Raw genomic sequence first — 12,707 nt, 5'->3', positions numbered from 1 at the left:
TGTTACATAGACATGCAATTGATGTTTTGCATTCGAGATCTATCAACTGTGCTAAATTTACTTGTTAATTTCAATAATATATCTGTAGATATTTTTTGAATTTTCTACATGCACAATTATAACCTCTGCAAATAACTAGACTTTTTCTTCCTTTTTAATATTTCTACTTAGCTTTTTCTTGACATAGTGCCTGTATAAATTAGTTATTGCACATCAAATCAAGCACATATTTCTCACAAGTCTATGGATCAGCTAAGTAGTTTTCCTGATTTAAACTAGTTTTGCCAAGGCTTACTTGTGCATCTGCAATTGGCTACAGGTCAGCTAAGCAGCTTTGCTGATGTTGGCTGGGTTCCTCACATATCTAGAGCCACAGCAGGGACAGCTGGGTTAACTTAGTTCTTTTTTGACATGGTCTTATCCTCCAATTTGCTATTATCCACAAATTATAGTGACAGAATTTCCCAAAAGGGGGTTGGGGAGGGCCTGTTGAAGCTCAGCACTAGCATGTTATCAATTTCAATACATTCTTTTATCCAAAGTGAAACCTAAGGCCAGCCCAGATTCAAGAGGTAGGTTAATAGAATCCATCTCTTGATGGGAGATGCTACAAGGTCAATTACATTGCAAAGGGAATGGATACAAGGGGAGATAAAGAATTAGAATAATTTTTGTGATCAATCTGCCATGCTGACCTGGCTAAGATTTCCAGTACAAGGTTGATTAGGAGGGTTAATAGTTGGATCCTTGCCTTTTTTCCCCAATCGCAGAGGGAAAATCTTGAGTATTTCACTATTAATTATGATATTTGCTGTTTCCTTTCTATTCCTAAGAGGGTTTTATTCCCTTAAAAGGAGATATTTGATTTTATCAAATACTTAGTTTTTATATATTTAAGTAACTTATTTTTTTTCTTTATTTTGTTAATGTAATGAGTTACATTTGTTTTCTAATGTGAAACTAACCTTGCATTCTTGCAATATATAGAACTCAATCATGTTGTCTTATCCTTTAACATATTGCTGCATTTGACTTATTAATTTAAAAATATATATCTATGTTCATGATGAAATTATGAGAAATAAAAAGCATGTGAATTTTTAATTCTCATAATGACATTCATTCTTTCTTAAAATTTTTTTTAATTCACTAAAAAAGCTATTTGTGCCTGCAGTTTTTTATGAGGGAAAGTTTTATTTATGAATTAAATTTCTTTAATAACTTATGGCTATTTATATTATCTATTTCTTTCTGTGTCAGTTTTGATAGGATTTATTTTTCTAGAAATTTGTCCATTTCTTTGACATTTTCAAATTTGGTTAGAATTGTTCAAAATCTTTCTTAAGATATTTTTAATATTGTAGAATCTATAATAAGGCCCCTTTTTCATTTTTTTAAATATATTTTTATTAATGGAGGCTTTTGTAAATTTTATAATGCAGTCTTGATAACTTTAAATTTTAATTTTTTGCACAAAAGTATGACTGCCTTAGTTTCATTGCATGTTCAGGAATTTTACCATGAGATGAACTACCAATAGAAATTTTAGTTACCACATTAGGAACAGCTTTTTGTCCAGCACAATTAAATTTTCTTGAATATTCACTTATTTCAATTAGCCTATTTAAATTAATCTGAAAACTTGATTATTATTTTACTGTCAAATTTAATATTCTACCAACAATCTTAATTTACCCTGTAAATATTAGTGGAAAGGATTATTTGCATTCTTGAGTAGGCCCTGAGCATTCCTGGTGCTAGGCTGGATTTAGATACAGGGCAGCTGCTGTCGGCCAAGTCTCTGTCTGTTACCTGGGTCCCAATCTGAGCTGGGCCAAGTCACTGTCTGTCACCTGTGTCCCGATCTGAGCTGGGCGTGGGAAGCAAAGCAGCCATGGGGGCAGGAGACCTCCCTCAGACGGGGTGAGGGTTCAGGCCCCTGCAAGGTTGGGGGGGTGAGGGTCTGTGCCCCACCTCTGTTGATCCCCAAGTTCTCCCCTGATGGCCCCTCTGCGACTGTGCCTGTCTTAGGTTGTTCCTTCCCTGAGGAATCTTATCCGTCTCTGGCTAACCAGTCATCCTCCGGGGCCAAGCAGGGTGATGTGAGGTTCAGTTCTGTCTCCTTGGTAGCCTATGCCCCCGTGGCCTCCACGCCCAGCACCTGCCTTGGGATCCCCTGGCCTGCTGGCGGGGCCCCAGCACTGATCACATATCTCGGGGAACTCAGGTTTCTTCTCCAGGGAGGGCCCAGCTCACACGATTGGGCGAGAGACAGATCCATGGTACCAGCCATCACGAGGCTTCAAGCTCAACATGAACAGAAAGTTATCAAGACTGCATTATAAAAGTTACAAAAGCCTCCATTAATCAAAAAAGGGGGGGGGGGATAGTAGGGTAATATCATGTAAGGAAAAAATATCCTATAAGTAAATTACATCTAGAAAACTTTTACTTTACAAAATTAGTTTTCATTTGTAATGCTAACTGCAAGACACCCATGAAAAACACACATGGTATCTAAATAAGACAAAGGAAAATCGTTGGGCAAAAATAAAGAGGACCCCAAATCAATTATATAGAAAAGATCCCTTTATTGACTTGTGGTCGAGAATATGTTTGTATATTTTCAGAAAACAACTCCAAGACCATGTGGATTCCTGCAACAGAGAGGAATTAACAGGTCTGCTCCAACCATGAAGACAAGAGGAGAAACAGTCCAGAGATGGAAGACGCTGACGACGCCTTGCCACGCTAGCAGTCAGCAGCTGTGCGACGCAGCAGGTTGCCTAGGATCAAACCAGAGAGGGTCTGACCTGCATTGCCACCATGTGCCCACCATCCAGATATCATTGCTGACATGTACACTTAAGGAACTGTTGGACATTGAAATTGGGACTCAAACATTTTTTTGTTATTATATGTTTATTTCTAGTCTGCAGAGGCAAAATTTTTTAAAGGAAAGAAATGGGGGAAAAATAGATACAAAGGCAAAGAAGCATTGAACAGACTGTCAAACTACAGTGGGAAGGCAGAGGAGGTTGGGAGGGGGGTGCTGTAAGAGATCAACCGAAGGACTTGTACACATGCATATAAGCATAACCAATGCATAAAAGACACTTGGCAGGGGGCAGGTAAAGGCATGTACTGGGTGGAAGGGGAGGCCGGGGGGAGGTCAATGGGAAAAAAAAAAAGGAGACATATGTACTACTATTTGTAATACTTCAAACAATTAAAAAAATAAAAAATAAAAAATTGTATTTTTATTGATTTCAGAGAGAAAGGGAGAAAGAGAGATAGAAACATCAATGATCAGAGAGAATCATTGATCAGCTGCCTCCTGCACACCTCACACTGGGGATCGAGCCACAACCTGGGCATATGCCCTGACAGGGAATTGAACCTTGACCTCCTAGTTCATAGGTTGACACTCAGACACTGAGCCATGCCAGCCGGGCCCCTTTTTTATTTATGATGAAAATAATAATTTGTGTTTTCTGTCTTTTTCCTTGACTAGTCATACCAAATTTATCAATTTTATTAGTCTTTTAAGGGAAAAAACTTTTGATTTTGTTCATCTTTTTCATTACCTATTTGTTTCCAATTTCACTAACTTTTGCTCTGATACTTTTTCTTTTGCATAATTTGCTGGGGGAGGTTCTTATACATTTTTGGGATTTTAATCTCTCCTTTCTAATATATTCATTTAAACTATAATTTTTCCTGCAAGTATGGAATTAGCAGCAACATACAAGATTTCTATTCAGTTTTAAAAGTTTTAAAATATCCATTATGATTCCTTTTTTTGACCCCTGAGTTTTTAGAAGTTTATTAATTTCTAAATATACAGGGATTTTCTTTTATTTATTTTGTTGTTGTTGTTGTTGTTGTTGTTGAGTTCTAGCTTAACTGTGCATGGCCAGAGAACAACTTCAGTATGGTTCAAGACTTGGATATTTATTGAGACTTTATGGCCCAGCATATGATCTTTTAAATAAAACTTTTCTAAATATTTTATATATATCTAAAAATAGGTGTATTCTGCAGTGTTCTCCATATGCACAGTAGATCAAGTGTGATAATTGTCATCTTCCCCATACTTACTAAATTTTTTACTGCTTTTTCTATCAGTTAAGAGAAGTATGTTAAAATTTCCTACTATCACTATGAATTTTCCTATTTCTTCCTTTAGTTTTGTCATTTTTTCCTTTATATCTTTCAAGGCTATATTATTACGTATATACACACTTTTATTATTCTCTTATGGCTATCCAAGAAATTATAATATGCACCCTTGACTTGTCAAAATCTGATATTACTTGGTATTTATACCCTCTTCTCAGGAAATGCAGGAATCCAGAGACCTTAAAACAATCTCTATCTATCTTATACAGTATATTCCTCTTGATTATATTGGCACTCTTGTAGAATATTTTAATTTAGATATATTTTATATCCCACAAGTCATTTATTATTGTTTTCATTGCTCTTCATTTCTTCCCACATCTTCTGACCTTCTACTCTTGGATATGTTTTCTTCTGCCTAATGAGCACTCTTTAGTGTTTTCTTTAGTATGAGTTTACTGCTATAAGTTTTTGTTTACCTGAAAATGTCTTTATTTCCCATTAATTCTTAAAGGATATCTTTGATGAGTGTAGAATTCTATATTGGCAGTTATTTTCTCTTAGAACTCTAAAGATAGCACTTTATTATCTTCTGGTTCTCATTGTATCCATTGAAAGGTCATCTGTAAGCCAAATTGTGGTACCTTTGAAGGTAACCTGCCTTTTTTCCTGACTGCTTTTAATGTTCACTCTTTCTTTGGTTTCCATCTAGTTTTGCTATGATGTGGTTCTCATTCATGTTTTCTTACTCTCTTGATTATTATTTATTGCATGCTGGAAATTACATTTGTAAAATTGTTTGTAAAAATAATTTGAGGCCCAGCATAATATTCCCTTCATTCATAAAACAGTAATATTTGCTGGGGCCTTGAATAAATGAGGGTGGCTTTAATCTAACTTTAGAGCCTGGGATGGTTTGAAACTGACCTACAATCCCTGTGAGAACAGTCTACATCTGGTTCACTATGTCTGGAGTGGAGCTCTTTGCAATCCCAGGTCAGTGTGTGTGTGTGTGTGTGTGTGTGTGTGTGTGTGTGTGTGTGTGTGTTTGTACGCGTGCGCGCACATGCGTGCTGCAAGGTTACATGTTTAACACTCCAACTTTTGTCCCCTTGGCTCTATTGCTCAGCCTCTTAGTTGCACCTTCTTCTTAGCTTCTTTTTAGTTATCTCTTCTGGAAGAAAAGTTGCCCCAAGTGCTGAGCTATCCTTCCAGAACTTCTGTCTTCTCCTAGACCTTGGTCCAGTATTTTTTCACTCTCTTGTGAGCTTTCCCAATGTCTTCAATTGGGTATATTTAAAATTTCATCCTAATTTACTATTTGACCTCAAGGAAAGGCGGTTTGGATTACATAGTCCTTTATTGCTGGAAGCAGGTATCTTCTATTCATTTTTCAGAAATGTGTTGAAATCTCTTCCTTTGATGATTCCATCTTCCATTCTCATCATAATTTTGAGGGTTTTTTTTAACTGTCATTTAAATGAGGTCTCATTAAAGAAGATCAAATGTGTGCATGCTGTTTGCCATGTTGTAACTTGCCCTGCTTAAAATTGTTTTAAATAAATCATTTATAAATATCAGTATCCTATATAATAAAGAGGTAATATGCAAATTGACCATCACTCCAACACACAAGATGGCCACCCCATGTGGACACAAGATGGCCACCACAAGATGGCCAGCAGGGGAGGGCAGTTGGGAGGGACCAGGCCTGCAGGGGAGGGCAGTTGGGGTTGACCAGGCCTGCAGGGGAGGGCAGTTGGGGATGACCGAGCTAGCAGGGGAGGGCAGTTAGGGGCAATCAGGCCAGCAGGGGAGCAGTTAGGCATTGATCAGGCTGGCAGGGGAGTGGTTAGGGAGTGATCAGGCTGGGAGGCAGAAGCGGTTAGGGGCAATCAGGAAGGCAGGCAGGCGAGCAGTTGGGAGCCAGCAGTCCTGGATTGTGAGAGGGATGTCCCAGAGTGGAGAGGGTGAAGGCTGGGCTGAGGGACACACACCCTACCCCCATGCATAAATTTTGTGCACCGGGCCTCTAGTTTAAACTATAATTTTCATAACAGCTTTACTGATATATCATTCACATACCATACAATTCACCCCTTTAAAGTATGTAATTCAATATATTTGAACTATTATTAAGAATAGATTATTTGTTCCACACCTCATGACTAATTTCCAGATATTACTGTCTTAAAACACTACTGTTGAGCTGACCTAAGAGCTTATAGTATGGAAGGGGTGATGTGATACATGCATAGCTCTTCTCTAAAAAATGGCAGAGTAAGATCAGAAGAGGGAGCATAATGGAATGTTTTATGAAGAAATCAATATGTAACCTAAATCTTGAATGCTGGGTCGGGGAGGAGTAGGACAAACTGGCATCCTATAAAGTGTGACACAAGGGCTGCTGTTAGCCCTTGGTGTGAATGAAGGGGGAAATGCCCTCCCCTATTCCAAGCACCATTGTGCAACTGGAACAACCAAAAGTGTTCTGGAAGAGTCCAATCAGACTGAAGCAGCAGAAAATGTCAGGTCTTGTTTTGGTTTGACTGAGCATAGAACATCAATAAGTGGTAAAACCGGAGAAGTTGGTTGTGGAGGACTTTGAATGCTGTGCTTGGAGTTTGTTCTCTGCTGGGCAACAAGAAACCACTGGGGATTTGTTCAAAGGGATGCCATGAACAGAGCTGGGATTTGAAAAGTGTTTATGGCAACAGTGTGAAGGGGAGGTGAGAGGCAAGGAGATCAGTTAGAAGACTTCTGTGGTAATTCAGCAAAAGGTATGAAGACCTAAGTTATAATAAGGGAAGGAGAATAGAAAGGGATGTGAAACCAATACATCTTGCAAAAATATGGGATGGTGAGGGTTGGCGAAGGAAGGATAAATTAAAGATGACCCAATACAGAAGAAATGGGCTAAAATCTGGATTTTATTAACTGGATTAGCAGTCATTTTTTTTTCCATACTGCTAAAGAGAAAGAGACTCATATATACCATTTTACATATACTTCAATGTTATTCCTAAAATAAATGTTTAGGGATTCCTTTTTTTTATTACCTATGATACCACTTTTCTATGGAGCTGTTGAGTCATATTAGTCTTCATCCTAAGTCAAATTTGTGTGAAGTAGTAATTTTAAAGGAATATTGAGATATTTATTTCCTCTTAAATATTTTCCTATTTGTATCCATGACTCACTCACAATACCATATCTAATCACACCCAGTGATTTGAGTCATTTGATCCATTGAGGACTTTCAATAAAGTCACAGGCTTGTTATTGATCAGGTTAATAGGTTGAATGACTGACCTGCTCATCCGTTCAGACTGTGTTTATAAGTAAACACTAGATTGACTGTTTTTACTGAAGTACCCAGCCAAATCAGGTTTTTAGTAAACTCAATTTATGTCAAAGATAAAGGAGGATTTTGTGCATTTACATATAGGATACATGAACCAGTGACAACCTGTGAATAAAATGGGGGCTGGGGGTGGGAGAGCCTATGCCTATTTTTCAGTTAGTTAATGCTTCCCAATTATATAAACCTCTGGTGTTTACTGTTCTCCAAACCAAACCCTCAATCAATGATAGCAAAGAATGCTAGTTTTTTTGAGTGACACAGAATGTTTTATTCATTCATACACTCTTGTGGTTTTACTGAGTCATGTATTGTTCAAAACAAAAGGAGATGAATAAAATAAAACAACAGAAGTCTTACTGCCACTCACCCTACAATGTTAAAAACAAAGAAAATACTTCTACCAGTTAGCATTCACTGGACAACACTGGATGGCTGGATATCACTGGATAGTCTTAAGGACATAAAAATGACCTATGACTGTCCTGTACACATGAAGGTTCTATTTTGGGACAGTGAGAAAACAAAATACTCTGGCCAATCTCTTCTTTTTATAGAGAGAAAGCAGAGGTCCGGTAACTTGCCCAGGGTTCACACAGTGAGTCAGTAACAGAGTGAAGACAAGAATCCCAGGTCAGTTCAGCCTACATTCTGGGCTCTCTGTCTGAACCAAACTGGCAGGCTTCCCAGTGATGTCATACTGTCTAAGACCAGCCTCATTTGTACACAGAACAGATAACTTACCTAGAAAGGAGTTGTTCTTCTTCCCAAAAATGTTTCTCTAAATAATTCTCCCAGCCAAAACCGGTTTGGCTCAGTGGATAGAGCGTCGGCCTGCGGACTGAAGGGTCCCGGGTTCGATTCCGGTCAAGGGCATGTACCTTGGTTGCGGGCACATCTCCAGTAGGGGGTGTGCAGGAGGCAGCTGATCGATGTTTCTAACTCTCTATCCCTCTCCCTTCCTCTCTGTAAAATATCAATTAAATATATTTTAAAAAAAAATAAATAAATAAATAAATAAATAAATAAATAATTCTCCCAATAGGTAAGATGTTGGCCAGCTGGTTTGGCTCAGTGGATAGAGTGTCAGCCTTCAGACTCAAGGGTCCCAGGTTCAATTATAGTCAAGGGCACGTCCCTTGGTTGCAGGCTCCATCCCTGGTCCCTGGTCCTGCTTGGGGCCCCTATAGGAGGCAGCCAATTGATGTGTCTTTTTTATATAGATGTTTCTCTGTCTCTGTCCCTCCCTTCCACTCTCTCTAAAAATCAATGGGATAATATCCTCGAGTGAGGATTAACCAAAAGAAATAAATAAAATAAAATTACTGATAAAAAAGAAGAGTAAGATGTTGATACTAGGCCTAGTGCCTTGCAAGAACTCCCATAGGTATTTGTAGATATAATCTGAGGACATCTAAAGCCATTATTGAAATTAAAATATTTAATACATTTATTTAATGCAATTTCACTGGCATTCCCCCATATTATCTTCAAAACAGATATGTGAAATAGGTAAAAACCATAAAAGTTAAGCTCAGAAAAGTTATGTTGCCTGACCATGGTTAGAGAGCTAGTGGGTAGGAGCAATATGCAAATTCAGGCAATCAGAATCCTAACCCATGCTCTTCCACTAGCCAAGCAGCCTGCATTTCACTGTCCTTTAAGGAACGCTGATAGTGAATGACAATCTGCCTGGGGCAAGAGGACCAAAAATACAGTTTAATATAAACTATCCTGATGCTTTTATGTAATGTTTACCTGAGAATAATGTAACTAACATCTATTGAGTGCTTATTATGTAGCCAGTCCTGTGCTTTACCCCAGTGCTCCTAATATTCACAGTAACCTATTAGATAAATGTTATTATCATTAGTAGCATCTTTACAGAAAACAGAGTTGTATAAGTATTTAGTGACATGCCCAAGACCTGGCAATTTGGTGGAGCAGGAATATGAGCCTGGATGGTTTGGGTCTAGAAGGCTCTTTAATAGCTACGCTACACCGCCATGTAACAGCTGCAACCTCAATAAGAGGCCTGCTGAGAAGGCCTGGTGGTGACCAGATTACCAAAGGCTCAACTGAGGTAGAGTTGGGAAGAAATTTGAAGTTTGAAAGACAACTACTGGTTTATGAAGTATAAAATTATTAGAGATCTTGAGGCAGTGTAGAATAGCCTTGATCGGGATTTGAAGAGAAATTCCACCTTTCTTGGTGAAAATTAACAAAGCAATGGGGGAAATGGTGGCGAGCTTTCTGTTTGGAGACCAAACTGAGCCATCTTTTATCCTGAAGAATAATACATAAGATCATTGTCACAGTTTACACTTTTGTTGTGATTAGTTTCCCAAATGAGTTAACTACTAAGCACTGGTCCTAAAACAATGAACCAGGAAAAACAACTTCATTGAGGACTGATGGACAAGAAAAAGTCTGGGGCATGTTTTATAAGGCAGCTATAGACACAAAGCACAAAGAATGCCTACAGGAAAAGGAAATCTGAAAGAATAAAGAGAAATGGGAGGAAACACTGAAAAAAAAAAAAAAAAAAAAAAACTCCCTGACAAACTACAGCCAATAGGCCACAACTGGCTCATAGCCTGTTTTTATAGATAAAGTTTTATTGACATACAGCCACACCCACTCATTTAGATCTTGTCCATGGCTGTTTTCACACTACAACAGCTGTGTTTGGTCATTATGACAAAAACCTTATGAACCACAAAGTCTAAAATATTTACTATCTAGCCATTTATAGAAAAAGTTTGCAAACCCCTGCTCTAGACTGTTATTCAGAGAAATGGAAGGAAAACTTTTTTCTAACCACTTTTCCGACCATTTGCAGGAGGTGGGATGGGAGGGACCAATAGATTTGGCCTAGTGAATCCCTGGACAAGAAGCCTAATAATGTGGTTCTGTTGCATTTTTTTTTAAGTTGCATGATTAATATGTAGATGGGACTATAGAATATGAGCCAGTGAGGTAATCCTATGTAATGAACTATGTAGTGACCAATAACTATAGAATGCTTAACAGCTCACAGAGCACCTTTCAAAAAAGAGGGTAGAAAACATGATTGAAGGGACTGGAGAGGGAAGGAGCCTTAAAAACCATGGTTTTCTCATTTGTCAAGTGAGTGCACTGAGCTTCTCCATAGAGCCTATATCTGGGTTTCAAGGACACTCAATTATTAACTTCCTTGGCTTTTCCTGAACCACCAAGAAATCCCAAGACTTTAGGTCCTGAAATCCAGCATCCCACATTCACTTCCAGATTTAGACATGTTCTTGAATGGTTCCATCAACTATCATCAGCCCTAACAATACCATAGGGCTCTGCAATTACTGGTCTAACATCTTTAGTTTCTATATGTATAATATGTCTGAGTGACTTAACAACTTTTCTTTTCATCATTAGCAAATTCACACCCTTTTCCCAATATTTATAGATACAAGCTCAATATAACAGGAAGCAATTCTCATCTGAACACTGCACAATTCTAAAGTTCTATTAAGGCCTCAGTAGTATATTTCTGGCAGTATTCTTTCTTTTTTGTATTTTTCAGTTACAGTTGACATTCAATATTATATTAGTTTCAGGTGTACAGCATCATGGTTTGATATTTATGTAACTTACAAAGCAATCACCCTGATAACTCTAGTCCCAAGCTGACACCTTACATAGGCATTACAATACTATTGACTATATTCCCCATGACTTTTCCATAGCTGCAATTTGTACTTCTTAATCCCTTCACCTCTTTCACCTAATCCTTCAACACCCCTCCCATCAGGCAACCATTGATTTGTTCTCTGTGTCTGTGGGTTTGTTTCTGTTTATTTTGCTTTTTAGATTCCACATGTAAGTGAAATCATATGATATTTGTCTTTCTCTGTCTGACTTACTTCACTTAGCATAATATCCTCTATGTAGTACGCTAAAGTCCATCCACGTTGTCCCAAATATTTCATTCTTTTTTATGGCTGACTAATATTCCACTGTATATATGTACCATATCTTCTTTATCCATTTGTCTATCAATGGACACTTAGGCAGTATTCTTAACAATTAACTGAAGACTAAACCATGCATTTGGATCAGGTTAATTTCCTGTTATATGTGTTGGTGATTATCTCAACAGAAGTGAAATAAGCTAGTGAAGAAGTGTTCAAGAGATTTCACTGGAATACTGTGAAAGTACTTGGTTCAGTTTCCATCTTCACTGGGTTTCACTTCTTTCCCCCTGCAAATAGGAAAAAAGGGGAGTAGATGTCACTGACATTAAGGACTAGTTTTTTTGTGTGTGTGTGTTTTGTTGTTGTTCTTTCTCCGCCTTCCTGACCCCCTCTCCCATCCCCATTTGAAACTGGAGCTCTCAAGATGACACCCCAAGCTAAGGGAATCCTTAGAGATAGAAGGCCAGGACAGGTCGTGATTTATAATAGAAACCCTTCTATTGATCAGCATACTGTAAGCTCCAGTTGATCAAGTTATGTCATGGCAAGTTAAGTATATTTCATTTCTTTGGGGGAAACTAGTCATATAATAATGGTATATTTTATGTAGAATATGTCAGCGGCACTGGGTTTACTAAAGAGGCCATATTTATAGAACCAGATTCAGTACATCTTAGTAATTAATTATCCTCTTGGTGATTTATTATTATCATGAAGACATACAGGCTGGTACTGGATGTTCAGGACTTCAAAATATCAGACTTTAGCCCTAGCCAGTTTGGCTCAGTGAATAGAGCATCGGCCCACAGACTGAAGGGTCCTGGGTTTGATTCTGGTCAAAGGCACATACCTCGATTGCAGGCTTGATCCCCAGCCCTGGTCGGGGCAATTGTGGGAGGCAGCTAATCAATGTGTCTCTCTCACATCGATGTTTCTCTCTCTGTGTCTCTCCCCCTCCATTCCACTCTCTCTAAGAATAAATGGAAAAAATATCCTCAGGTGAGGATTAACAACAACAACAAAAAAAAAAATATCAGACTTTAAAAGTGAAAAAATTTAATCTAGCATCTGGACATTGTAGTGTATTGTACACCAGGCATCTTCAACCTTCTTCCAAATACCATCAGCATGTTCCGCAAGCCTCAAGAGGACAGAACTCCCAGACTGAAACCTCCATTCGTCAGCCTTGTGTTAGGATAGGTAGACATAGCCCAATACCAGCACTCACAGAAAGAAGAGGTAAATGCCTTTAACAGAGTAAATCCTTGTTA

Source organism: Plecotus auritus, assembly GCF_963455305.1.
Source record: "Plecotus auritus genome assembly, chromosome: 5".
NCBI classification, from domain to species: Eukaryota; Metazoa; Chordata; class Mammalia; order Chiroptera; family Vespertilionidae; genus Plecotus; species Plecotus auritus.
Note: the sequence above shows the minus strand (reverse complement) of the source record.